At 39.9% G+C, this 25,688-nt stretch overlaps 1 protein-coding gene across 1 annotated transcript in view; it reads right to left on the reverse strand.

The window, feature by feature from the left end:
- ZFHX3 (zinc finger homeobox 3) overlaps positions 1-25,688 on the reverse strand; it is a 956,897-nt gene that overhangs the window by 566,336 nt on the left and 364,873 nt on the right. The window contains exon 4 of the mRNA XM_072731601.1: positions 8,532-8,781. The gene's annotated coding sequence lies outside the window, so the exon portion shown is untranslated. The remainder of the gene's footprint in view (positions 1-8,531; positions 8,782-25,688) is intronic.

The raw sequence follows: 25,688 nt of genomic DNA on the forward strand, positions 1-25,688 counted from the left end.
TCCCAAATTATTTCCCCTAATTTTTTCTAAGTGCATCCACTGAATTTGAAGGGATGATATAGCTAATAAACTAGAGGGAACATTGCCTAAGATCTACACTTGGTATTAAGGAGGAAACCACCAAACAGCCTTAGGATGATCTCTTTTCTTCCCAGTCTTACTCTATCCAAGTGCCAAGAGGGCTAAAATTCACAATCACACGGTATGTCCTACTTATCTTCCCTTGAATTTTACCATTTCAGGGCATGAGAGCCCAACTTCTAGAGACCACATCTCATTGAGCTCTTTCTTTGGCCATATGAGCCTGCTGCACTGCTTAAACATGTGGCAGGTAGAATGTGAAAGGGAATTAACATCCCTGGGAGCAAGTCTTAACCAATGAATAACAGGAATTAGTGTATAAAAACACCAGCTCCCTTTTCCCTTGGGTGGGATAACTATAACATGTGTATTATCCATTCTTCTCTGAGTTTTGCTATTTATTATTTTTAAAAAAGATTTTATTTATTTATTTAAGAGAAAGACAGAGATAGTGAGAGAGAGCACAAGTGGGAGGACCAGGAGAATCAGGCTCCCCACAGAGCAGGGAGCCCAATGTGGGGCTTGATCCCAGAACCCTGGGATCATGACCTGAGCTCAAGGCAGACACTTAACCAATTGAGCCACCCAGGTACTCTTTGAATTTTACTATTTAAACTAAGCTTCTGTTGCCTACAATGTCAACTTGCTTTCTAATATACTCTTTCTTAGCACCTTCTCTTCCCTACTTTCCTTCCCCATACTTCTTCTAGGTCTTCAGCTCACCCTACAGATAGAATCACTTTTACTCAGATATTTGTCTCAGGGTCTATTTCTAAGAGAATCCAAATAAAGACATGTGGTCATTCAGTTGGGACAGCATCAATATTGCTAGGAGGTTCTGCATTCTCTAAAATGCAGAATCTTAGGTTTGTATGTGACGGGGGAGATGAGGGAGTGAATTTAGAACCCAGAATCTGGGCAGCCCAGGTGGTGCAGCGGTTTGGCGCCGCCTGCAGCCTGGGGTGTGATCTTGGAGACCTGGGATCGAGTCCCACATTGGGCTCCCTGCATGGAGCCTGCTTCTCTCCCTCTGCCTGTGTCTCTGCCTCTCTCTCTGTGTCTATGAATAAATAAATAAAATCTTAAAAAAAAAAGAACCCAGAATCTCCCTGCTCTAATATCTACCAGAAGGAACAAAAAGTAATGAAAATCAGCAAAATGCTCACCAGTGGTAGTCAAACAAAGAAAATGGTGTAGCCTTAAGTACAGACTTCAAAAAATATCATTTAAGAAGAGGAGGAGGAAATAATATTTTGGTGTACCTCAATGCTGTTTTCAACTAGACCCTGAACATCAGAATAATGTAGAAAGAAGTAAAGAAAATGTTTAGAATTTTCCCTGAATATCTCACAGTTTGGAAACAAATGAAAAGCAGAGTGGGTTGATTCAGGAAAGTAATTTTAAGAATGGAAGCCCTACCACTATATGATCTCAGTCTTATTAGGGGCAGGAAAAACTTCCTAGACTCAATATTTTAGAGCAAGGGCTTCAGGGTAAAAAGATATATTCCCAACTCAGTGAAGTGAACTCTGAGGAGGGACATTTACCAGAATCTCAGGAGATTCTGTGTCTTGATTCTCTGAGACAAAGTCCATCAGAATAATCCCTCTTTCAAAGTACTGTGGATATGGACAACAGGATGGAGCGTTAAGTTATTGGGAGGAGGAAAAACAGGTCTCAGATAAAATCAGAAGGGGGCAGTAAGATTTATCCAACATCTGCTGGTGCAAAAAGATCTCCATATGGCTTCACACATTAAGCTAGAACAAACAAACAAATGAATGAGTGAATGAATGAACCAGTGAATCAATGAATGAGTGAATGAATAATTTTTTTTAATTTTTATTTATTTATGGTAGTCACACAGAGAGAGAGAGAGAGAGAGGGAAAGAGGCAGAGACACAGGCAGAGGGAGAAGCAGGCTCCATGCACCGGGAGCCTGACGTGGGATTCGATCCCGGGTCTCCAGGATCGCGCCCTGGGCCAAAGGCAGGCGCCAAACCGCTGCGCCACCCAGGGATCCCATGAATAATTTTTTTTAAAAACATGAAGGGACTTCTATATTTTAATGATGGCAAACTAATTCTTTTAAACTAGACCTTTGGCTAAAAACAATTTCCTATGCGTTAAAACATCTTTAAAGCATAGAATAGTGAGAAATCAAGAAGCCGGTCAAACTAAAGGGACTTCTAGAACTCTGAAAGAAACAGGGAGTGCAAGAGCCCTTCTTTAGCCCACTGGCATTTGTCAGTGAGTGAGGATATTTGCCAAATGTGAAAATTTGGATTTTGATTTTGACAGCCTTTTAGATGTGAGGTGGGGGAGATATCAGTAGGCTCACAGCCCATCCAGGGTAATGAATCCAGTAAGAGACCTCCCCACATTAAGTCAGGATTTCAAAAGAAGGAACATTAAAAAGGAAGTAAGATACGCAGAAGAGAGATGGAATACTCACCTGGAAGGAAACACAGTCCAAGGAAAAGTAGAGTTTTTTTGAGTACTTCATGCTACAGAATACTTTAATATGTCACAAATTTACTAAAATAGTTACTAAACAGTAGGTTATTAAAGTAGCAAAATGATACAAGAAAAAGATTGTGGGGCTTCGGAGACAAATGGAAGATCAAAACATCATTATGTAATGAATAAATAAATGAGCATAAGTAGAATGTAATAAACATGGCTGAAAATAGAATTCGTGGCAGAGGGGAAAGGCTTGAGATAATCTTAATGAATGAAAAGGAAAAGAGATAAAGAAAAAAATAATGAATGGCCCTGGAGCAGAGAACACAACACATGGGATAAAATTCTGATATATATGGGGAAGAAACGTTTCTTAAAAAAACAAGAAATAGATCATCAATCTAAGGACACAGTATATTCTAGGAATATACTGACACTAATTAGTTTATGCTAAGAATATTCTGGTTTAGCTGCTGAGTTTAAAGGATAAAGAAAAAAGCTTTTTAGTTATTCAGGTAGAAAAATCAAATTCTCTATAAACAAAAAAATTAGATGATCCTCAGTCCTTTCCATAGCATTAATCCCAGGAGACAAGGAAGCAATATTTAGAAGGTGCTAAAGGAAAAAAGTATGCTATGTAGGAAATCATATCCAGTCAAGCTCATGTTCACATACAAACACAACATTGAGACATTCTCAAATATGAAAGAACTCCCAGTATGGACTCCACTAGTCTATCTACCAATCAATATATAAATGACAACTTTGTGATTAAAGGACAGTACCCGGTGCCAGGAGACAAGGAACAAAGGTTTCCCAAAGTTCTGAGGAAAGAAAGCATGATCTGAAAATTTTACCACCAGCTAACGTGTCCCTTTAATTATTCATTAATTCATTTTTATTTTACTTCCTATGCCTTCATTCTACACCTTGAATAAAAAAGCAACAGACACTCTCAAGCATGCAAAGCTTAAAATGTGGCATTTAAATGTCTTCTAAAGGTCTATTTAAAAACAAAGTTCATCCAACTAAAAAAGAAAGGGAATTTTAATAATCTAAGAACACAGGCCTAAAAACTTGAATCGAGCATTGAATTGTTATCTGAATATAGATGTATAAAATTATGACAAAAGTAATGTGTTTTCATGGTTGAGAACAAGATGACAAATGTCACCACTTTGACAAAGTAAATCAATAACCACTAAATACCAAGAAACAGGAAGGAAATTGGGTGGTTGTGTGCTAATTTTCTCATCTTTTAAGCAGGGAGTAAACCACTATTATATAATCCTGAAACATGAAGTTAAACAAGAATAAGGAATCTAGACAAAGTTTTTTCCTAATTTTTCTTAATCATAGATAGATCACTTAAGACGTACATTCTAAAGAAAAATATCACACACACACACACACACACACACACACACCCAGGAGCCAAAATTTCTTTAGTTTCACCTCTAAATTTTTTGTTAAATTTTCATATAATAATTTAGTACCCCCCCAAATAATTTAGTATGATTGGCCTTAATAGTTTTTTTTTGTCATACAAAAAATCTATAAAAATCTTTAAAAATCTCAGTTTTTCTCAGTCTCCTTGGGCACTTCATTGTGTCTGTTTCTCTTGCTTTTCTCTTTTTTCTACGTACATGATAAATTCTGGGAGAAGTGTTCACCAGTTGAGAGAGACGACTGTTATTGAGTGGCGAGACTTTTAGTGAAGCTCTGCTTTCTTTTTTGTACTTTTCCATTTCTAATTTTATAATGTGAACATATACAATTTTTACAAAAACAGTAGTCATCGCTCTATAAAAGAAAAAATACAGGCATCTGTCACCTCGTTATCAATGTATTTATGATTTTGTATGTGGTAGAAAAGAAAAGTAGAAGCTGGAAGATACTAAGAACCCAGATCGTGAAATTGGGGCATCAAGAAAGGGGGAGAAAATGATAATGGAAGCATCACATCATTTTTATTTTTATTGTTATTTATTTCTGCTTATGGTTCCAAAAAAAGTAGCTGTCATTTCAACTTTACTACATTGTTTATTCTGCTACTTTCTTTAGAAGATCTAGCCTCTTAGGAAGCAGATTCTTCTTTTTCTCTTAATGGTTACCAGATCCCTAATTCTGACTCTCTCAGCTATTTTAATCCTCAAGGTTTCCTGAGCATGTCAAAGGGACTCACCAATGCCTGCATACATTTGCAGATTAACAGCTTCTTCCATTAGCAAATTGGAAATTCTTTCCCTCATCCCTCTTATAGCGGGAGTTGTTTTTTTTTTCTCTTAGTAGTACTCTGATTCCCATTTCTGCATCTTCCTTTATTAATCCAGTCTATAAAGCATTTCCATTTTTCTTGGATGTTTCAGCCTTCTGTTGAGTTAATGAGTGTTAAATGGAATGGCTTATCTGAGGGAACAAAGACTACCTCCTTCAACTAATGGGGACACTGATCCTTAATACAGAAGCCAGACATTGGTAGGCAACAATACATGTACTATTCTTTATGTTCCATTAAGTCATGGAGTTCTCTCGAGGTCACCGAGTAGATACCTGAGTAATCATGTTAGCACAGTGGGTGAGATAAAATCAGAGAGCGCTGGCAGCTGCTGTCTTAAGGATCTGAAATGGATCCTCCAGAATACGATCCAAATTTTTAACATAAACATTCTAGAACCACTAGGATGCACTAGACCTTGATAAGAGGAAGGAGGCATACCGGATCCATCATAAGATACTTTAGACCTAAAGATAACTACAAGTTGAAAGCTCCTGCTTGCAATTCCTTTAGACTACTTATTTAAATTCAGTTGACTGTTAGTTATACCAAGGAATAAAAAGTAATCCCCCTAGTATTTTGCAAAATCTGTATCTTCTTTTGAATAAAGTACCTAACGGCATCTAGTCACTGCATTCAATATCCTATTAATAATGAGCAGTAGCCCTATTTCTGATTATAAAATGAATATATAGAGGCATACTTGTTCAAGGAAGCACCTGTATTTTTGTTTCTAATGAACAATTAAATTAGCTTAGCTGCCATATGCAGTCTGGATGTTTTAAGCATTTTCTAAATTATTATTACTCTTTGGGTAAGATTTTGGATTCCCTTACTATTTTTCTGTGAGTAAGATGATCCTAGATGGAAGATCCATTGGTTTTTGTTTATGTTTGCAACTTTAAAACAGACCTAAATCCAAGAGAAAAATGACAAATATATATATATATTATATATATATAATATATATATATGTGACAAATGTGAGGACATTTTGATCATATTTTAGGAGAGAACCCTTTCATATGACAAACCCAACACCTTCATTTAAAAGCCAAACTCTGCTTGAAAAATATCAAAGCTTTCATTTAAGTTGCCATGGGCAAACAGAGTTATGTACAAATCAGAATCATTTGGAGAGATGGAGGGGGGTGGTGCACACTGTATTTAACTTTGAAAACACAGTGAGTAGAATGAGCTCAACTCTACACAAAGAACTCAGAGTTTCTGGAATAAACACATGGGAATCAGAGTTGGCGTAAAAGGAAGAAAAAAGGAAACTGAAGATTACAAAATTCAGTCACATTTCAAAATTTTCTGCTACAATAATTCACTTTATATAGAATTAATGTGGCTGATTGAACGTTTGTGCTGTAATTTACTTATAATTAACATTTTATGGTGAACAGATTTCACCATCTCCTTCATGCTGTGAACTCTAAGCCATAGGTCAAAAATAGAGATGAAACAGATAAGCACAAAATATTCTCATTGAAATATTAATGAGATTTTAATTTACTGCTTTAAAAACACATCTTTCATCAAAGTCTATATATAAAAATCACTATTTTATTTAAATTTTTTAATCACATTAAAAATATAATGAACTCTTCTAGCTGGCAGAAAGACACCACGGAGTCTAAAACACATAGGAAATCCTAGGTACGTAAAACATTTTTTCAACCTCTTCAGATGCCAGAAATATGGTCACATGAAAACATGGCTGTTGAATCCAACATAGCCAATAATCCCACTCAACTAACCCTGAGCCCTAAACAAAGACGGCAGCATCCCCAATGCGCCCTATCTGAATTCTTGAGCCATAGAACCCAGGAGAGTAATAAACTCATCATCATTTTCCAGCACTGCATTTTGAGGCGGTTTGTAAGGCAACAAGAGATACCTGGAACATCCTAAGAGGCCTTGATATGCAGCCATGCCTTTGCTGCCATTTTGGGTCCCTGTTGCTTTTATTCTAGAGAGAAAATCCAGACAACCTTATGCAACCAGAAACTATTTTACAGATGATATAAAGATGGCATGTTCTTTGAAGCAAACAGCAGACAATAAAACTACTTACAATTTTGAAGCTGATGAAAATCCCAAGGGAATAAGTATCTTATAAGGATTTCACATGTGTTCTTTGAATCCCTGAACACAGTATTGAGACCATTAGACCTGCCAAATCCAGCCATTTCTCCAGAAATTTTATTCAGGTTAGTTAGCAAATATCAAAGCCCTTTCACCTCATTCACACAGCTAAATTTCTCAGAAGAGCCAATCCTCATGTTCTCAATTTCTTCATCTTCTATTCATTCCTCAACCCACTCAAACCCTTCACAATTCCTATTTCTTTTTCCAAGTTACAAAGTCATCCCCCAGAAAGGGGCTGTGTGGTTAAGGAAGAGGAGCCAGAGGAGGATTGAGAAGTGACTACAGACACACAGGAAGAGATATATATGATTTGCATAAGTAACATCCTATCCTTTCAATCACAAATCTTCTATAATGTTACGCAAATATTCAAGATTTTTCCATCATTTATAATAACAATGTTGGGAAACTGAGGATATTAGAACATAAAGCAGAAAAAACAGCTGCTATAGCAAAATAACCTGGGCCTTAATTTATCTTTGCCAAGGTCAGACCAAATGAGAATTAGACCTTTAACGCCAAGAACATGCTACTTATTTTTTAAATGATTTGGAAATGGAAGCTTATCATTAATGAATTCTGACTTGACTTCCTTTTTTAAAATCATTATAACTTTGTTTGGTGCCCATCACAGATGGGGCAGCTTATAGAATTACAGCATGGCCTATTGATAGGAACCAAGATCTGCACAGGCCTGGTTTTTATATCAGCTAACACTTGCTTTTAGAACAAAAGTGACCATGTTTAGTCCATAAAAATAGCACCTTTGATTTGAGAGGTCCAAACACTTTCCAGAAACTTTATATTTGTATTTTTTAGAGGATAATTTCTTGGTGAGAACGGAAAAAATAATTCTTCTAATTTACTTGCACATTAAAGGAATATGCAGGCCAAGAGGTGGAAATATAGATCCAGAGGACTGCAAAGATGGAGCCTACATGATGGTTCTACACAGCCATCCTCTGATTCCATATTGGCTTTTGTTGTCCTATCAACTCAACAATATTCCATGGAAAGAAAGGTGACAGTGAAGAGAGAACTAGGACATCCATGAGGAAGCCAGTAAAACCACACAATCCAGTGAAGACATTTCATTCCCTTTACTTTCTAACAAGCTCCAACCCATTCAAAGCACTTATTAGAATTTCAAATGAAAAGCCGAATACTATGAGCATTGTAAATCAGCTACAAACAACTTTTAAAACTATGTCAGGAGAAAATACATGTGTAATTTTCTTCTTCTTTTTTTTAATATTGCTTTTTTTTTTTTTTTTTTGCCCTCAAAGGTTTTGTTTGTTAAGAAGCAGGTACCAATTTATTTTTACAGAGGGAATATGTTTGATTTGGGAAAGACAGAGGGGGCACAACTGGAGAAATCCTATAACCTAGGTTGTAGAGGCTTCCAATATTATTTTCACTTGTGGCACATGCCCTAGCACCCAGGCAATGGGTGCCCTTTCCCAAACAATGCAATGTTTATTTCTTTATCCTTGCATTTGTTTATTTCTTTTTATTCTTTAGAATTCTTAGAATCTGAAGGAGAAGTATCACTTACCTGGGGGAAAATTGAGTCAGACTTCTCCAGTCCAGGAAACAATCCAAAAAAGATCAGGGTGCTGGAGGAGCACTCCCATCAATGGGGAATGTGTGAGAGAGGGTAGAGTTCTTTTCAAGAGTCAGAAACCTGCTGCCTCTTTTGCTAGGAAATCCTGTAGCCTTCTGTATATGTTCATTTCCCCGAGAATCTGACAGGGTCATGAGACACGGACACTTTATAGCTGCTCCTCATTTCCCTCTTCAAGTCCCTGGAAAGAAAAGAAAAGAAAGAGCTTTCTCAATTTCTTGAGTTCTTAAAGTAGCTAGAGATGGGGTCAATTTCCAAATTAAAGATATTCCTTCCTTCCTTCCCTCCCTTCCCTTCCCTTCCCTTCCCTTCCCTTCCCTTCCCTTCCCTTTCCTTCCTTCCTTCCTTCCTTCCTTCCTTCCTTCCTTCCTTCCTTCCTTCCACCCTTCCTTTCTCTCTCCCTCCTTCCCTTCCTCCCATCCATCCATCTATCCATCCATCCATCCACCCATCTATCCATCCATCCATCTTCTGCATCAAAGAAAGGCACATGTGGTTACATAGATCACCTTGTATACTACACAAAGCAAAAAGATAAACACAAACCAAAGTGTCACTGGGGCTACATCCTCTACAAAATATCCACAACAATTCAATCTCAGGCAAATTTTACTTTCTCGACATAGAACACTTATTGCTAAAAACTGTGAAAACGTTGGACGATATGTTCTGATAGAAAAGACCAAAGCCAAATATGGTAAAGAAAAAAAAGAGGTGCCACTCAAAAATCACAAGCTTTCATCTCTTCTGTTTCGGTTCTAAAAGTAGCTGCCTTGACATCAAAATGAAAATTACAACCTTGAAATGAATGAGAAGCTGCTCCAAGGCCTGGAGAATGAGATCCAGATGTCATACTATGTTCTATCTGGATGGAAAGATGGAATCAAACTGCATTTGATAATTTATTTATTTAACAAAAAACTACTAACCATCAACTACCAAAAACCATACGCATTCAGTTTAAGTATTGATAATTCTCTGCCTACCTCCCTTTCAAATTTTGTAATAACCTTTCAGGCAAAAGCACTTGAATGGTCAGTCAGAGTATCATCCCATAAGTTCCCTTCAGTATGATGTAATGGAAGGATCCTGAGCTCTAGGATCAGACACACTAGAGAGAACATTTAGAAGGGAGGAAGTGCACCAATCTTAGAAATGAAGGGGGACCACCACCTTCTGTTTCTGAGTAAACTGGAAGACCCACTTCACTCCCTTTTCTATACCCTCCCTCCTCCTAAAACCAATATAGTCCTTCCAATGTTGGAGGATTTTTATCGAGGAAACCGACAGTTTTCTTCCATGGGGTAGCATTTCCCTTGAAATTAGCCTGATGGGTCAAGAGGTAATGATGAGACACTCCCACTGGGAGTATAAATCCTGGTCATCAAATATGGAGGCCATGAGACCTGACCTTCGTTTCATAGACCAGTAGCAGCCCTGAAGCAACTGGCTTTGATTGCATTGTGGGAGGTGGAAAGTTTCCTTCCAGGTAGATGTGCTACTTACTAGCAGAAAGACCTTGCAGGAGCCACATAATCTCTCTGAACCTCACTCAGTCACCTATAAAATGAGAGAGTAATACCAGATTCATGGTGATGCCTAAAAGAGATAATGCATGGAAAGTTCTTTGCACACAGCCTAGTTGAGGACACATAAGCCTGGTTGGAGTTGCATTCCATCCCAGCTTCCTTCTGAGAAGATTGACACTACCTGAAGAAGAAGGTGCTTGAGCTCAGTAGTTGGAAAGGTCTTTCTGTCACTTTCGACGTGCTGGCTTCACAGAAAGGTGTCAGGGCCATTTCGGTCTGCATCATCGCAACCCTTGCCCCCAATGGTTTCCTACTTTGGTAATAGCTGTTGATTCTCCTTTTTCTGTCTCCTCTTTAGTCAACTAAAAAATCTATCCTTAAATCTCTCTCCCTCTCTCTTTATAACTTCCTTTTCTTTCTTATTATTCTCCCTCTTTCTTCTTCTCTCTTCCTTTTAGACAAAATTTTCAGTCCCAGAGTGGTTACCTGCTGCCTAAGACATCCAAGTAAAATCCTTATACCTGACCTTTGAACTGCTCTGACTCTCCTGGCTTTTGTCCTCATGCTTATCACCTTCCTCTCTCTACTATAGTTCACCTCTTCCTTGTCCCAACTTTTATCCCCCAATCTTTAGTATGATATTTTCTTTCTTGATAATACTTCTAAAATGATTTCTTGGGTGTGGGGTTGGCTCAGCTGGTTGAGCGCCTGGCTCGTGATTTTGGCTCAGGTTGCCATCTCTGGCAACCTTGTTGGATCCAGCCCTGTGTCCATGATCATGGTGGATTCTGCTTGAGATTCCCTCTCCCTCGGCCCCTCCCCCTGCTCTCTCACTCACTTGCTCTCTTTAAAACAAAGAAACAAATAAATTCTTTAAAAAAAAATAAAATGATTTCTGATCACCTGCTCTGGAAACTCTCCTCTCCCTGCTTGAAATAATTAGGGAACCAACATAACTGAAACATGTCAATAAGGTTTCATATTAGGCAATTAAAACCTGCCTACAACAAGGAGAAGAAATATTCCAGTCTAGAGTACTCCAACTGACTTGCCTAAGAAGCTCATTTCCATAATTACTGAAGTGAACCAAACAAACTCATCCACCGCCTTGTACAGCATCTCTCTTCCTCCCAACTTGCTTACCTGTTGATGGGTATCAATAAGGTTGGGGAGGAAGAAAGAATAGGCATACATTTGAGATAGACTAAGTTAATTCCTCCCAACAAGACCAGAGAAAACACAAAAACTTGATTTAATTTTAAAAGTGGAAACGTTTGTAGAGTCACTGGATGTACTGAGCTGTTTTTTTCTTTTAATTAAACTTTTTTGAGATAATTGCCAATTCACTTGCAGTTTGAGAAACAATACATAGAGGTCACATGTACTCTACCTGGTTTCCTCCTGTGACACCATCTTTCAAAACTACAGGACGATATTACAACCAGGATCCTGACACTGATACAGTCAAGATACAGAACATTTCCATCATCACAGAAATCTTTCCTATTGACCTTTTATAGCCATATCTACTTCCCTCCCATTCCTACTCTCTCCTCAGTCCTTGGCAACTATAAATCTGTTCTCCATTTCTGTAATTTTGTCAATTAGATAATGTTATATACATAAAATCATAGAGTATGTAACCTTTTGGGTTTGGCTTTTCCACTCAGCATCATTTTCTGGGGGTTCATCTAAGCTGCTGTATCTATAGTTTGTTCCTTTTATTGGTGGGTGAATTCCACAGTATAGGTGTACCACACTTTGTTTAAAGATGACTAGGTTGTTTCCAGGTTTTTTATTATAACAAATAAAATTGTTATAAACATTCATATATGGGTTCTTGCATGGTATATCTCATTTCTCTGGAATTAAATGCCCAGGAACACAATGGCTGGGTTATATAGTCACATGTTTAGTTTTTAAGAAACTCTGAAATTCTTTGCTAGAACAGTTGTATCATTTTGCATTCCCACCAGCAATGTATGAATGATCTGGTTTCTCTGTGTCCCTACCAATATTTGGTGTTGTCACTATGCTTTTTATTTTATCTCATCTAATAGGTGTGTAATGATAGCTCATTGTGGTTTTAATTTGTATTTTTCAAATAGCTAATGATGTTGAACATCTTTCCATGTGCTTATTTCCTATTTGTATATCATCTTTGGTGAAATGACTGACTCTTCATGTCATTTGCCATGTTCTAATTGGATCGTTGCTTTTTTATTTTTATTTTTTACCATTGAGTTTTAAAAGTTTTTATATAGTCTAGAAACTAGTCCTTTGTTGGATAGGAAGATATTTTCTTCCACTTTGTAGCTTATTATTTCATCCTAAAAAGATCTTCCACATAGCAAGAGTGTTTAATTTTGTTGAATCAATTTATCAAGTTTTCCTTATATAGATTGGGCTTTTGGTGTCAACACTAAGAAATCTTTCTTGGCCAGTGTTTAATTTTGTTGAATCAATTTATCAAGTTTTCCTTATATAGATTGGGCTTTTGGTGTCAACACTGACAAATCTTTCCTGGCCCTAGATCCTAAAGACTTTTTCCTATTTTTTCTAAAAGTTTTGTAATGTTATGATTTATAGTTAACTCTGCAATCCACTTTGAATTAATTTCTGTTTATTTTGTGAACTTAGGTTGAAGTTTATTTTTGTTTGCCCATGGATGTCCAATTGCACCAGCAACATTTGCTGCAAGGCTATCTTTATTTTGTTGAATTGCTTTCATATCCTTGTCAAAAATAATTTCTGCATATTTGTGTGGGTCCATTTCAGGGTTCTCTATTCTTCTTTACTGATGTGTGTGATGATACCACACAGCATTGATTACTGTAGTGAGGTAAGAAGTCTTTATATTGGATAGATTGATTTCCTCCCATATATTTACTCTTCTTTAAAACAGTTTTAGCTATTCTAGTTTCTTTGAATTTCCATATAAATTTTCTTAATAACTACATGTATATTTATAAAAATACTTTGCTGGAATTTTTATAGGAATTACATTGGGGAATATATCAATTCTAGGAAAATTGACATCTTTACCATGTTGAATACTCCAAACCATGAACATAGTACTTCTCTCCATTCATTTAGGTCTTCTTTGATTTCTCTTGTCAGTATTTGTAGTTTTCAACATACAAGATATGCATGTTTTGTTAGATTTACACCCATGCCTTCATTTTTAAGCTATTATAAATAGCACTGTATTTTATTTTCATGCATCTATTATTAGTCTATAGAAATGCAATTGGTTCTTGTATGTGTATCTTGTATGTGCTTTACTAAACTTGCATATTCATTCTAGATGGTTTTATTATTAATTTTTGTAGAGTCTTAGGGATTTTCTAGTTGACAATCATGTCTTTTGGAAGTGAAGATCAGGGGATCCCTGGGTGGCTCAGCAGTTTAGCGCCTGCCTTCGGCCCAGGGTGTGATCCTGGAGACCTGGGATCGAGTCCCACGTTGGGCTCCTTGTGTGGAGCCTGCTTCTCCCTCTGCCAGTGCCTCTGCCTTTCTCTCTCTCTCTCTCTGTGTCTCTCATGAATAAATAAATAAAATCTTTTTAAAAAAGGAAGTGAAGATCATTTTATTTCTTCCTTTGTAATCTTGTGCCTTTAATTTCCTCCACTGGCCTCATTGCACTGACTAGAACTTCCAGCACTGTGTGGAACAGAAATGTGAGAGTTGTCATCCTTGCCTTATTCCTGATCTTTGAGGGAAGGCATTCAGTCTTTCATCATTAAGTATAATGTTTGTGGGGCACACGAGTAGCTCAGTTGGTTAAGCGTCTGACCCTTGATCTCAGTTCAGGTTTCAATCTCAGGGTCATGAGTTCAAGCCCTATGCTGGGCATGAAGCCTACTTAAAAAAGTAAAGTATAATGTTTGCTGTAGGGTTTTGTATATGCTTTTTATAAAGTTGACTCTTCCTATTTTTCTGAGCATTTTTATCATGGATAGGTATTGAATTTTGTCAAATGCTTTCTTGCATCAATTGATATAGTTATGCAATCTTTCTTTAGCCTGTTAATATGATGGATTATATTGTTTGATTTTTGAATACACAAACAGTTTTGCATTCCTGGAATAAACCCTGCTTGGTTATGGTATATAATTCTTTTTGTATATTGCTGATATGTATTTGCTAACATTTTGTTAAAAACTTTTGCATCTATGTTCATGAGGTTTATCAGTCCATAGTTTTCCTGCAGGGTTTTTTTGTTTTTGTTTTTGTTTTGTTTTGTTTTGTTTTGGTACTGTCTTAGTCTGGTGTTGCTATCAGGATACCATTAATTTCATGAAATAGATTGGAAAAGTATTTTTACTTTTTCCTCTTCCTGGATGAAATTATGTAGAATTGGTGATAATTCCTTAAACATGTAGTAGAATTCTGCAGTGGAACCACCAGGCCAGTGATTTTTCTCTGTTTCTCTAGCTCTCCTTCCAGATCTTGCTTCCTCACTTTCTTCCCTAAGTGTGCACTTCTAAAGTCTACAATAAATTCTTTATTTCATAATATTCGTATCTACTTCCCTGATTGAATCCTGATTAAGTAATTTGATAATAAACTGAAATAATGATAATAATAGTTAATAGTTAATGAGCATTTAAAACATGCTAAGCATGCTAAGCATCTGCTGTGCACTTCGCATTTGCTATTTCACATAAGTGACCCCCTAAGGAAGGTTATATCATCATTCTAACCTTACAGAGAAGGAAACTGAAATACAGAGAAATAAGCTGTAAACAAACACACAGTAAGGATCCAAAGCAGGACAGAAATCAAACCCTTAGCCACGCTGCTCAACTAAAGTTCTTTTTCTTGGCATATATAATGTCTCTTCCAGAAGACCACAGCATATGGTGCCCACAGAAAGCATATATTTGAATCTGAGTCACAGCCGTGGCTTCTTGAATCACCTGTGCTTTTCACCTTGTGTACCTTCTCTTCACACCCACATCTTTTTCTATTTTTCTTCTTTTTTCTGCCCATTGAGTTTTACTGCTGGACTTCTCCCACCTGCATGCCCCCTCACATCCCTATCACCTTTTATATAGTTGAGAAGTAAGCAATACCAATGGATGTGTCTCCTTCCAGGTTCACTGGGCCCCACAGAATTAAAATACAAGCAGAAGAACAGACACAACAAACATCGGCTGGTGAGGTGGCAGGACGGACATTGCAGCACATTGAACAGAATGCACACCCGTTAGAGTGAGAGCAAGTGGGGATCTGTTGGGCCAGTAGACATAAGCCTGCTTAAAACTAGAAGGAAATGATGCACATTTACCCTGAGAAATCGCCTCTCTTGTTCTGGCTTTTTCTTTGCTCACTTTGGGGTCAGTCTAGTTTTTAATTAAAATGTCTACCTTGCCTTAAGAAACTGTATTAATTCACTAAAATAAACAATACTTTGGAAGCAGAAATGAACATTGAAGCAGATGCAGCCTGGATCTATTCTATTCTGGTGTGTGTGTGTGTGTGTGTGTGTGTGTGTGTGTGTGTATTTTTTTTTTTTCTTTTCCCTGAGTGCCTTTGCTTGGTAAAAGCCATCAAATATCACTGAGAATTATTACTAATTTTTTGAACAGCCCTGAAGAATTAAAGAGAGAGAGGAAGAGAGAAGGAATAAGAGGAAGAGAGAGAGAGAAAAAGAGAGAGGTTAAGCTCAAAGGCAGAGAGAGCGAAATGGACCAGATTATACAAAATTAAAAAGCAAATACGAGCAGACAATTTGTGCCGAGTGATTGCAAGCAATTACAGTCCGGCTTTTCTGGAGGGAAGATGGGGGGAGGGGGTTATTTCAGCTTAAAAGGAGACTTTATTCATTCCTGATCAGCTTCTCCTACCATTCTCCCTTTTATTCTTGGATATCAATTTAAAAAAAAATCAGCTTTCAGATGTTCCATGTCCACCCCTGCGAATCCACCCCTGGGCAGACAGTGAGAATTTAAGCTTCCAATCGGTTCTTTCTATAGCCCTGAAAACCAATTTGTTCATAAAGAATAAAATAAGGAGGGGGCGGGGGGAAAACACAACAAGAGCATGTGTTTCTTTTAGAGGAGAGCTTCAATTTTACTATAATTGTCTAAAGACGGAGCTGCTTTGATCTGAAGAATTATTATTGTGCTTCAAATGCCGGCTGCTAATGTCACAGCTGTGCTGGGGCTCGGTCACGCCAAGGGGCTTGGGGACCAACTTAGTCCCTGACCTGCCTCTGGGTCCCTCTCTCCTTGCCTTTCCTTTGTCCACATGGGGAAGTTCGCTTTCTCGGTATGTCCCTTGACCATTGAAGGCCACAGCCCTGTTGGTCTTATTCAGGTTCTTGGGAAGGTGGGAACATATGAGGGGTGACCTAACAGAGGACTGCTGAGGCTGTGCCAGGGTGGGGGCCCTTACCTTCCTGGGGGCAGGCAGGGCTGGCTGTGAACACAGGAGAGGGCTAGCCTGGTCACTAGATCAGGGGACCAGGCCACTCTTGGTCTCCCAGTGCAGGCAAGAGCACTGCAGAGAAAGTTCCAGTGCCTACAAGAAATACAGGGAACTACTGACTACATTGCACTGATTTCAATTCTCTGGGTTAATAATTATTTTCTCTCTTTTCAGCTTATGCTGCACTGAAGCAAAGGGCAGCTCAAGAAACAGAATTAAACAATTTTCTTTCCAAAGAAGGAGAGTTAAAAACTATATTTAGGGTCTGAGAGCTGAGGATCTTCACTGCTTATGTTTTCCTTCCAGCACGTTGCGGAGACAGAACCAGAGAGCCTCCTTTCCCATGTGGCTCTCTGGGCAGCTCAGCAGGTCCAGCTCAGGGCTGGAATAGCCCTGTCCACTCCTCACCTCATGTCCTCCCATCTGGGAAGCCACCTTGCCTGTCCTGTCCTGGTTCCTCTGTCTCCTCCGAGGCTTTGCTGACAACTGCACCCGAGCAGGGTTCTGCTCATCCATTCCTCTCTGGCTCCCCATTGCCAACAGCATTGTCCAGACTTCCTGACTTGGCATTCAAGGCTCTACAGATAAGCTGCTTGCAGGCCTTCCTGCAGCTATTATCCTCAGACCTGCAACCACAGGTGATGAGCTTCCTCACTATTCCAGAGAGATCCAGCAAATTCCCACCTCCAGGCCTTTGCTATGACTTGTCTCCTACCTGGAATACAGTCTCATCCACGTCTCCCTTTCCCTGAGTCCTCTCATTTCTTGGCCCATCTTCCAGCCTGCTGTGCAGATAAGATGGCTAAGAAAATTATTCCAAATGGACTATGAGACCTAGTTGAAGGGGAGAAGCTGCTACATGGCCTGGAGTAAGTCTGGGAGCCATGACACCAAGGAAGAGATAGACTGGGGGGAAGCCACCACCCTCCTGGCTTCTAAGCCATCGTTTCTCAAGCTGGAAGAATGCACACAGCCCTTTGAAAGAAAACGTAGTAAAACACAAGAATATTCATGAACCTTTGGGGTCTGAAGATTCTAGTTTGAAAAACATTGCCTCGAGAAACAAACAAAAACCTTGCAGTATGAAAATATAAATCTAAGGGCAGCCCTATAAGACACTAGATCCAAATTCCCTGTAAAAATCATCCTTTCGAACCTGTGCTTCCCTGATGCAAAAAATACTTCTAGAAGACTTTCATTAGCCGAGCAAGCATGGGCTAGTTATTTCTCCGTCCATCTTCATCTACAAAAGGAAGAAAAATAAAAGTACCTACCTCAAAGTGTTACTGCAAGGATAAAATGAGGTAATGTGCACACATGCAAAGTGCCCGGCACATCGTGAGTTTTCAACCAGTGGCGGCAGCTTTAATCAAACTAATCCCTTTAGGTACCTCTCCTGTTGCTAGAAAACATGGAGAGCAAATCCTGAAATCCTCATTGACTCTTCAGCTCCAGGAGGTCTGATATCCTGGGGTTTCCAGAGAGTGGGAGGAGGACTGGGTGTCAGGGCGCCTGGGTGGTTAAGCGTCTGACTCCCAAGTTTGGCTCAAGTCACAATCTAGATCTCAGGGTTGTGAGGTGGGGCTCCATGCTCGGAGGGGAGTCTGCAGCAGATTCTCTCTTTTCTCCCTCTGCCCCTCCCCCTGCTCACTCTTGCTATAATAAAGAAATAAATCTTAAAAAAAGATACTGAGTTGCAGCCACAGTAAGCACTAAGCTAGGAAGCACAGAGCAAAACATGAACTTTGAGCAAAGGGGAGGTGAGCTAATTTTCTAGGGTGACATGGACAGAACAGCTGGGCAGATGTCCTAAGAAGAAGATATAGCCAAAGAGAATGGAGAAGATTCTTGCTAAGGAGGAATGATCTTTGTAACCTCAACAAGCCATGGAAGTAAATGGCACGTGTCAGGCAAGGGGCGAGAACCATAGGGTTCAAGGAAATCTAGAGAACCATCTTAGAGCAATTTTTTTAAAAAAGATTTATTTATTCGTGAGAGACACAGAGAGACAGAGAGAAAGAGAGACAGAGACATAGGCAGAGGGAGAGGGAGAAGTAGGCTCCAGAAGTAGGGAGCCCGATGTGGGACTCAATCTGGCCTTGGGATCATGCCCTGAGCCAAAGACAGACACTCAACCGCTGAGCCACCCACGCACCCATCTTAGAGCAAATTTAAGAGTGGAGAGTGAGGAAGCAAGCTATCTCCGGAAGGATAACGTCTCCATCTTCCTCTCACTGCCCTGTAATTTTAGGGGTTGAAAGAGTCAAGAGAAAAATTTCTAGGTCATAATTCTTGGCCCTGGAACTCCCACTCTCTTTCCTCATAGGGAAATGGGTTTGAACAGAAACAGTGAAGTTATAAAAGTGAACAAAGTTTAAGTAAGAGGGAAGAAGTCAAGAGAAAGCATACCGATGTGTGCAACTTACTTTGAAATACAATGAAAAAAAAAAAAAGATGGGCTGAAGGTTGGGCAAAGGGACAAACGCATAGATTGAATTAAGCAAGTATGCACCAATGTTCACACCACCAATGTAGATGGTGAGTGTATGGTTGTTCATGGTAACATTTTTCAACTTTTTGTGTTCGCCAATTTTAATAATAATAAATTAGAGAAAAAAATAGGTAACCATATCCAAGCTAATCAATTTGTTTCTCCAGACAAGTTGTCCCCAAGGTGAGTTGGCACAATAGTGAAAGGGTAGATTTTCTATAACTGTCTCTGCTGGCCTTTCAGCCCCCCAGTGTTGTCCACACTGTTTCCCAGCACTGGGCAACCCGCTAAGGATGCCACCTGTAAAGACTGAAACTTGAGCCCATGCTATGGAATCTATAGTTTGTGAGCTCTGCCCTAATGAGTGAGTCTTTAACATCCAAAGACACAAATCTTCAGAAGTGGAATTTTGGTCAGTGGAGAAGAAACTATAGATGGTTTATCAGCTGGGATTAGATTCAGTTGCTAAGGTCAGACAAGAAAAAAACAATCGTGGTAAACAAGATGGAAATTCATTTCATGATCACATGAATCGAGTCCAAAAGGAAGTAGCTCTGTACCTCAAACATTTCAAGAACCCTGTCTCTTCCGGCTCACTGCTCCAAACCCCTTAGTGGATAATCCCCCTCTTCAGGGTTCAAGGCAGCTGCCCCTATATTCCAAGCGGCAAGATGATGGCAGGAACCAAGAAGGAACACAGCAGCATGCCCAAGCTATCTCTTAAGGAAGATTCCTGGAAACTGATATGCAAGCTTAGTCACATGTTCACATTTAGCTGCAAGGGAGATTGGGAAATGTAGTCCTAACTCTCAGCACCAATGCGCCCAACACAGAAACTATATGACTACAAAAAAAGGGAGAAAGACAAGGAGAATGTCTCTCTAAAATGCTCTGATCACACATCTATAAATTTCTATTGACTCTTCCTAGCCATAGGGTCAGCTCTGCCCTTATCAATTAACCTCCTAACAATGGCCTCCTTTCTGGCCTGATCATATAGTGAGGAGGAGAAAGAAATAAGAAGCTTCATAATAGATGCTTTAGAATTCAATAACCAAAGTGCGGGGTAAGTATTGCCACCATCACGTTAGAGATAAGAAACGGAGGCTTCCCTAAATGCAAAAGACTGATGATGAGGCCTTCATCTTTAAAGGCCACTGGGGACCTCTCTGCATGGGGACACAGAGCAAGCCTCCCCAGTCTCTCCCACCACTCAGCGACTCTACCTCCATCAGATAACTGATGCCTAAGAAAAGCACAGAGGCTGCCTGAGAGCAGAGGAATTCTAAACAGGTGATCTCACCTAGAAGGGATAATAAGCAACATTCCGACTTCATCAGTCTGGAATAAAGCCTGGGCATTGGGATTTTTCAAAACTCCCAACAGGATTCTGCTATGCCATAAAGTTAGGGAATCACTAGACTCTAGAGCCAGGGTCCTTATACTCTAATGTGTATATCTGTCACTTTGGAATTATGCAAAATGCAGATTCTTCTTCAGAAGGCCCAGGAGAGGCCTGAGACCACATTTTAATAAGCTCCCAGGTCACGTTGATGCGGCCCATCTTTGGGGCACACTTGACTTACAGGAGCAAGTTTGACTCTTGCTTTTCTCCTACAGATAATGTGGGTTTATCCTCATGGGGGCTTGAATGCATTGTCTACTTATGCAAGGCCGTCTGGAGGCCAGAGGAGATTTGCCCCTGTAACAGGACCCTCCCTGACAAGACTCCGACTCTGCTCCTTGCTGCTTGGTCTACATCTGCCCTCATGTTTAGGATATCATCCCCTAAGCTGATGATCTAGAATGGCCCATGTTGGACATAGCAGACAGGATGCTACTGGTGCTCAATACAGCTCTTATTAATATTAATAATTAATGCTTAGTGCTAATAAGTAACCACTTACTAATACCAATAATGACATCGAGAAAACAATGATAGTTCTACATGGTACAATCTCCTTTGTTTATCTCCCCCCCCCTTCCAAATTATAGTTCTAAATGAGCTTCCAGAATCTTGTTTTGACAGGTACAGCCTCACACACACTCACTTAATAAGACAGCTCTATGGACTGAAATTCTACTTTCAGCAGATGCATTTTGAGTGTGGCACACAGGAAATTAAATGTGAAAGTGTCATTAACATGGAAGTTGTGAGTTTAATTCCCTACGCAGGGTGCTGACAAACTGAGATTGTTTATCTATTTTTCATCATGGCTATGTGTTTCCTATGGGATCCAATGAATTTCTTAGAACTCAAAGTCTTTGCCCCCTTTTTGGAATGAGCATGGACTTGTAAGCTTCAAATTCAATCCTCAGGAACACATATTCTCAGAAGCCAAAGAAGCTAACACAAGCACAGCACTAAGAACATGATTCCCTAGCATGGTTGGTGATTGCTAAGGATGGCATTCAGGGCTGAGTCAGAATTCAGAATTGTGTGTGTGTGTGTGTGTGTGTGTGTGTAGTTTCCTCAAATACTTCTTCTTAAAGGAAGTAATGTAGCACTTAGTGCCTAATGACATCTATTAGGGAATTCATTAAAGAAAAACTGATAACAAGATGTGTTATCATAGTCAACAATTAACTGTGCCACGTAGGAATCTTGATTGCTCTTAGGATGTGTAACTGGAGCTGCTTTGGGGGGCTGTTCTTATGAAGTGGCAGGTGTAGCAGAGTCACCTCTTTCTGCAGGCTCATGCTGACCATTGCACAACCTCCAACTCTGAATCACGGGTTTAGAGATGGGCCAAGGTAGGCTATTCATACCCTACTCGTGTTACAGGTAGGCAGGACAGACATCCACTTCATGACTGCCTTTCTAAACCTCCTTTGTCTTCAGGTCTACCCTTAACTACAGGTTCAAATAACATGGGTAATGGTGAGAGAAGGAGATCTCAGGGGACCCTTTATGGTTCTGAGACCCCTGGGGACTAGGCGAGAGGGAACAGAGTCATATTGCTAATATTCTCCCTTGGCAGGAACTCACTTAAGGGAGACTCAAATGTCTCTCTCTGTTCACCTGGGTCTAGAAGGGCAAAGTTAAGACGTTGCCTGACTCTTCACACTTACCCTCGGCCAGGAGAAGACCCTGAAGCAAGGGGAGGCATCTGAGAGCAGCTAGCATTCTCAGCATGTGAGCTAGCTCACTTCTTGGTGAGAAGTCACCTACCCACCTCCTGAGTCTGACCACGTGATTCTCAACCAGTCCAGCGGACTGAGCATTTCAGAACCTCCACTTGCCTCTTCATATAGTCATGTCTGAGGATGCTCACACATTCCCCTGCATACATGTATCATTCCTCCTAAGTAGTCTTTTGGTTTTGATTTAAAGTCCTACTAAACGTTAGAGCCAACAGAGCTTTAAGCCAGCTTTTAACCCAATTTCCTCATTTCACAGATGACAAAAAGCCCAGAGTAGATCACCCACAGCCAACTGGAACAGGAGCCCAGGTTTTCTGACTCCTCATTCAGGACTCTATTTTTTTAAATCTCAAAAAAAAAAATGGCAAATGTAAAGACTCAAAGAAATAGCTCTTGGGTTTTCTTGCCTGTGGTGGCACAATGTAAAGTCACCCTTAGTTGGCTTGTAGGCTGTTGCCTCTACTGTGCATTCGGATGGAACCACAAAGCTTCTAGTTTGCTGACAGAAGTTCCACCACATTGCAAGGCACATTCTCTGCTTTTGCCAGCAAAGGGAGAAACAGCATATGGTGTTTTAGATAGATGGTAGTTGCCTGAGTCAAGAGGGTGTTGTAAGAGTAAGGGGTGTACTGGTTACTCTGTCTGCCCCTCTTAGAGGTTAAGGGTAGACCCATCTGCCAGCCTTCAGCCCTCTCTACTCTGCTCTGTATCCTGGGAGGCTGACCTCCACAGACTCATACCCTGGATTAGCTGGTCCTCCGGCTCACAGTTGGGTTTTACCAATGGGAAGGCCCAGAAGGAGGTCGGATGTCATATTGGTTATTCTGCCCCCATGTGTACTGCAGTGGCTGCGTCCTTCTACCAATGGCCACAGCTCCCCCTGCAGCTACAGGTCTCATCAGAGACCAGAAACATGGTCTCAATCCACCTCAATCCTCTGAGGTTCTTCATCATCCTTCATCAGCTCCCTTTACCCTTTACTCTTCCGCTTTTGCAAACAGTTCCATTGTTACACTCTCTTCACCAAATTAACATGTTGAGCATGCTGGCTTTCCCCTTTTAGGATCCCATGACAGGGGCCATCCCTGTGGGTTGGGGCAGTCCTCTGCTCTCTGGGGCACCCATGGGTGGAACTGTATCAGATAACAATAACCTACACCCACTGACTTGTGTACAGTCATTTCTATTTGAGTAGGGAGAAGGACAGATAGAAGGTTAAGAGACATACAGGAGACCACCAGCGGTTGGCAAAATGTGCCTGACACTTGAGATCCTCCTGGCCCACCTTAGATCACGCCACTCAAGTTACCTGACCACACAGTGGGATCACAGGACTCTACTCCCAGTGCCAGCAGCGATTTATTCTGTGCAATTGGGCAGGTCCCTGCTTCTACCTCTCTAAACTGGTCACATGATTCTGTTCCTCTGCATGCCTGCTAAATATAATGTGTCACTCTCTGCAATGTCCAAACTCTACCAACTCATGGTAAGCTGTCTTAAATGCTAAAACAAACACAAATTGAACTGGTTTCCCCATCTGTTTCTTTAACAAATGGGAGCTTAAGCCCATAGGGAAACTGCGTGGGTCAGGGAAACATCAAATGAACACTTCTGAACAAAAACAAATGTTTCTGAAGATCTCAAGATATTTTAAACATAGCACTCCATTGGCCAGGCTTCCCCCTCTCCAACGCCTGCACAGGATCCTGATGACAGCATTATTTGCTTGAATTGGATTTGTTTCTGTGCCCAGAAACAACACATGAGGAACCTGGAACAGGAAACAGCTACTGGGTCCTGAAAGTTTTTCTAGGACACTGTCTGAGAGCAGACAGGAATGAAACAACAGTTGGAAAGCACACCACGGAGCAAAGAGAATCATTCTTAGGGATCCGTGTTATTGCTCTTCTTCCACTTATTAAAAATATCACGAGCAAAGAGCCATGGCTTGCATTCTGACATAAAACCCTGACCTGCCAGGTAAGACAGCATGGGGTGGAAGAATGGGGGTAAGGAAACAGCAGAGGAGGAGGAAGAGGAGAAGGAGGAGGAGGCTTATTTTAACTGGAGAAACTGGTATCACCCTCCCCCCTCCACATACCGCCCCCCCAAGCAGACACTCCTTCTGGGTGCCCCATAGGCTTCCAACATGCCCCCACTCCAACTGGCAGCCTCCTTGACCATCTATGGAACTAAAAACCATGCACACCTTTGAGTTTTACCTTACTCCACTTTGTGCCCTGCCAGTGCCTAACAAAGCACTTGGCACACTGTAAGTCATCAACAAATGCTCCTTGGTTGAATGGATTACAGCATGATTGTGCGGATGAGTAAGAGATGAATTAGTGAATGGAAGAATCAGCACTGAGCGCACTGTCCTTCTAGCTGATGAATGATTTCTTTCAGAAAGAGGGATGGGTATGTCCCACCAGAGGGATCTATATTATGAAGTCATGGGATTCACCACTGCTTCTTCCCTGTTGCCCACCCTCATGTAAAGTGTATACTCTGGGGTACCCAGCTCTTTTGGGTACGTTGGGTAGAACTGTATCAGATAACAACAGACTATATTAGCTGACTTGTATATGGGGTCACTTCCATTTAAATGAAGAAAAGGACAAGAATAAGGTAGGAGTATGGGAAGCCAACAGCAGTTGGCAAACTCTGCCTGACACCTGAGATTCTCCTGGTCTATGCAGTCCCTAGGAGAGATTTCCTCTTGAGCCATGTGCGATGCCTCAGCTCCTTTGGGGCTCCCCACTTCCTTTCCTGTGTCCTTCCTTTCCTCTCTTTGTGCTTCCATGGATTACCTTCCTTTCCATCCTCTGCTAACTCTTCTTGCTGAGTTATTGCTGAGGATTTCTTCAGCTTTTATTTCTTGCTGAGGATTTCTTCAGCTTTTATTTCTATTATCTGGGAGGTCACCAACTTTATCAACTGAATGAGGACATTTTTGAGAGTAAAAGGGAGTGCTAGGAATGATCAAAATTCTTTATTTTAAAATATTAATGTATTGACCAATAGGTTTATTTTATTCATATTGGTGGAATCATAAAAGAGTTTTATTTAAAACCTATTTTCAAAAAATGAAGTTATTGCCACCAAATAAATATATCTGTGCTCATTAAAGCAAACTAGAAATAATTTATTTTGTTCTATCTATTATCCAAATATTAAACAATACCATTAGCAGAATAATGGTGCTTGGCATATATTCATATATTTTCATGGTTTTTTAAGTCATGTTTATTTCTAACATCATTATGTCACGGAATTTCCCTGAAGAATTTTTTTAACGCAGATTTATTTTTTAATATTTTTGTTTCATAAAATTGCATATAATAATCTTCGAAGTTGCATTTTTAAAGCTTTTTGAAGTATTACATGCTGGAAAGTACTAACACTGCATTTTGTTTCTAATAAATTTGAAACTGTTGACATCCTCAATTGAATCTCCTCTGTAGATTATATTGTTTTTTAATTGAGAAA

The sequence above is a fragment of the Vulpes vulpes genome, chromosome 12, assembly GCF_048418805.1.
Source record: "Vulpes vulpes isolate BD-2025 chromosome 12, VulVul3, whole genome shotgun sequence".
Classification (NCBI taxonomy): Eukaryota; Metazoa; Chordata; class Mammalia; order Carnivora; family Canidae; genus Vulpes; species Vulpes vulpes.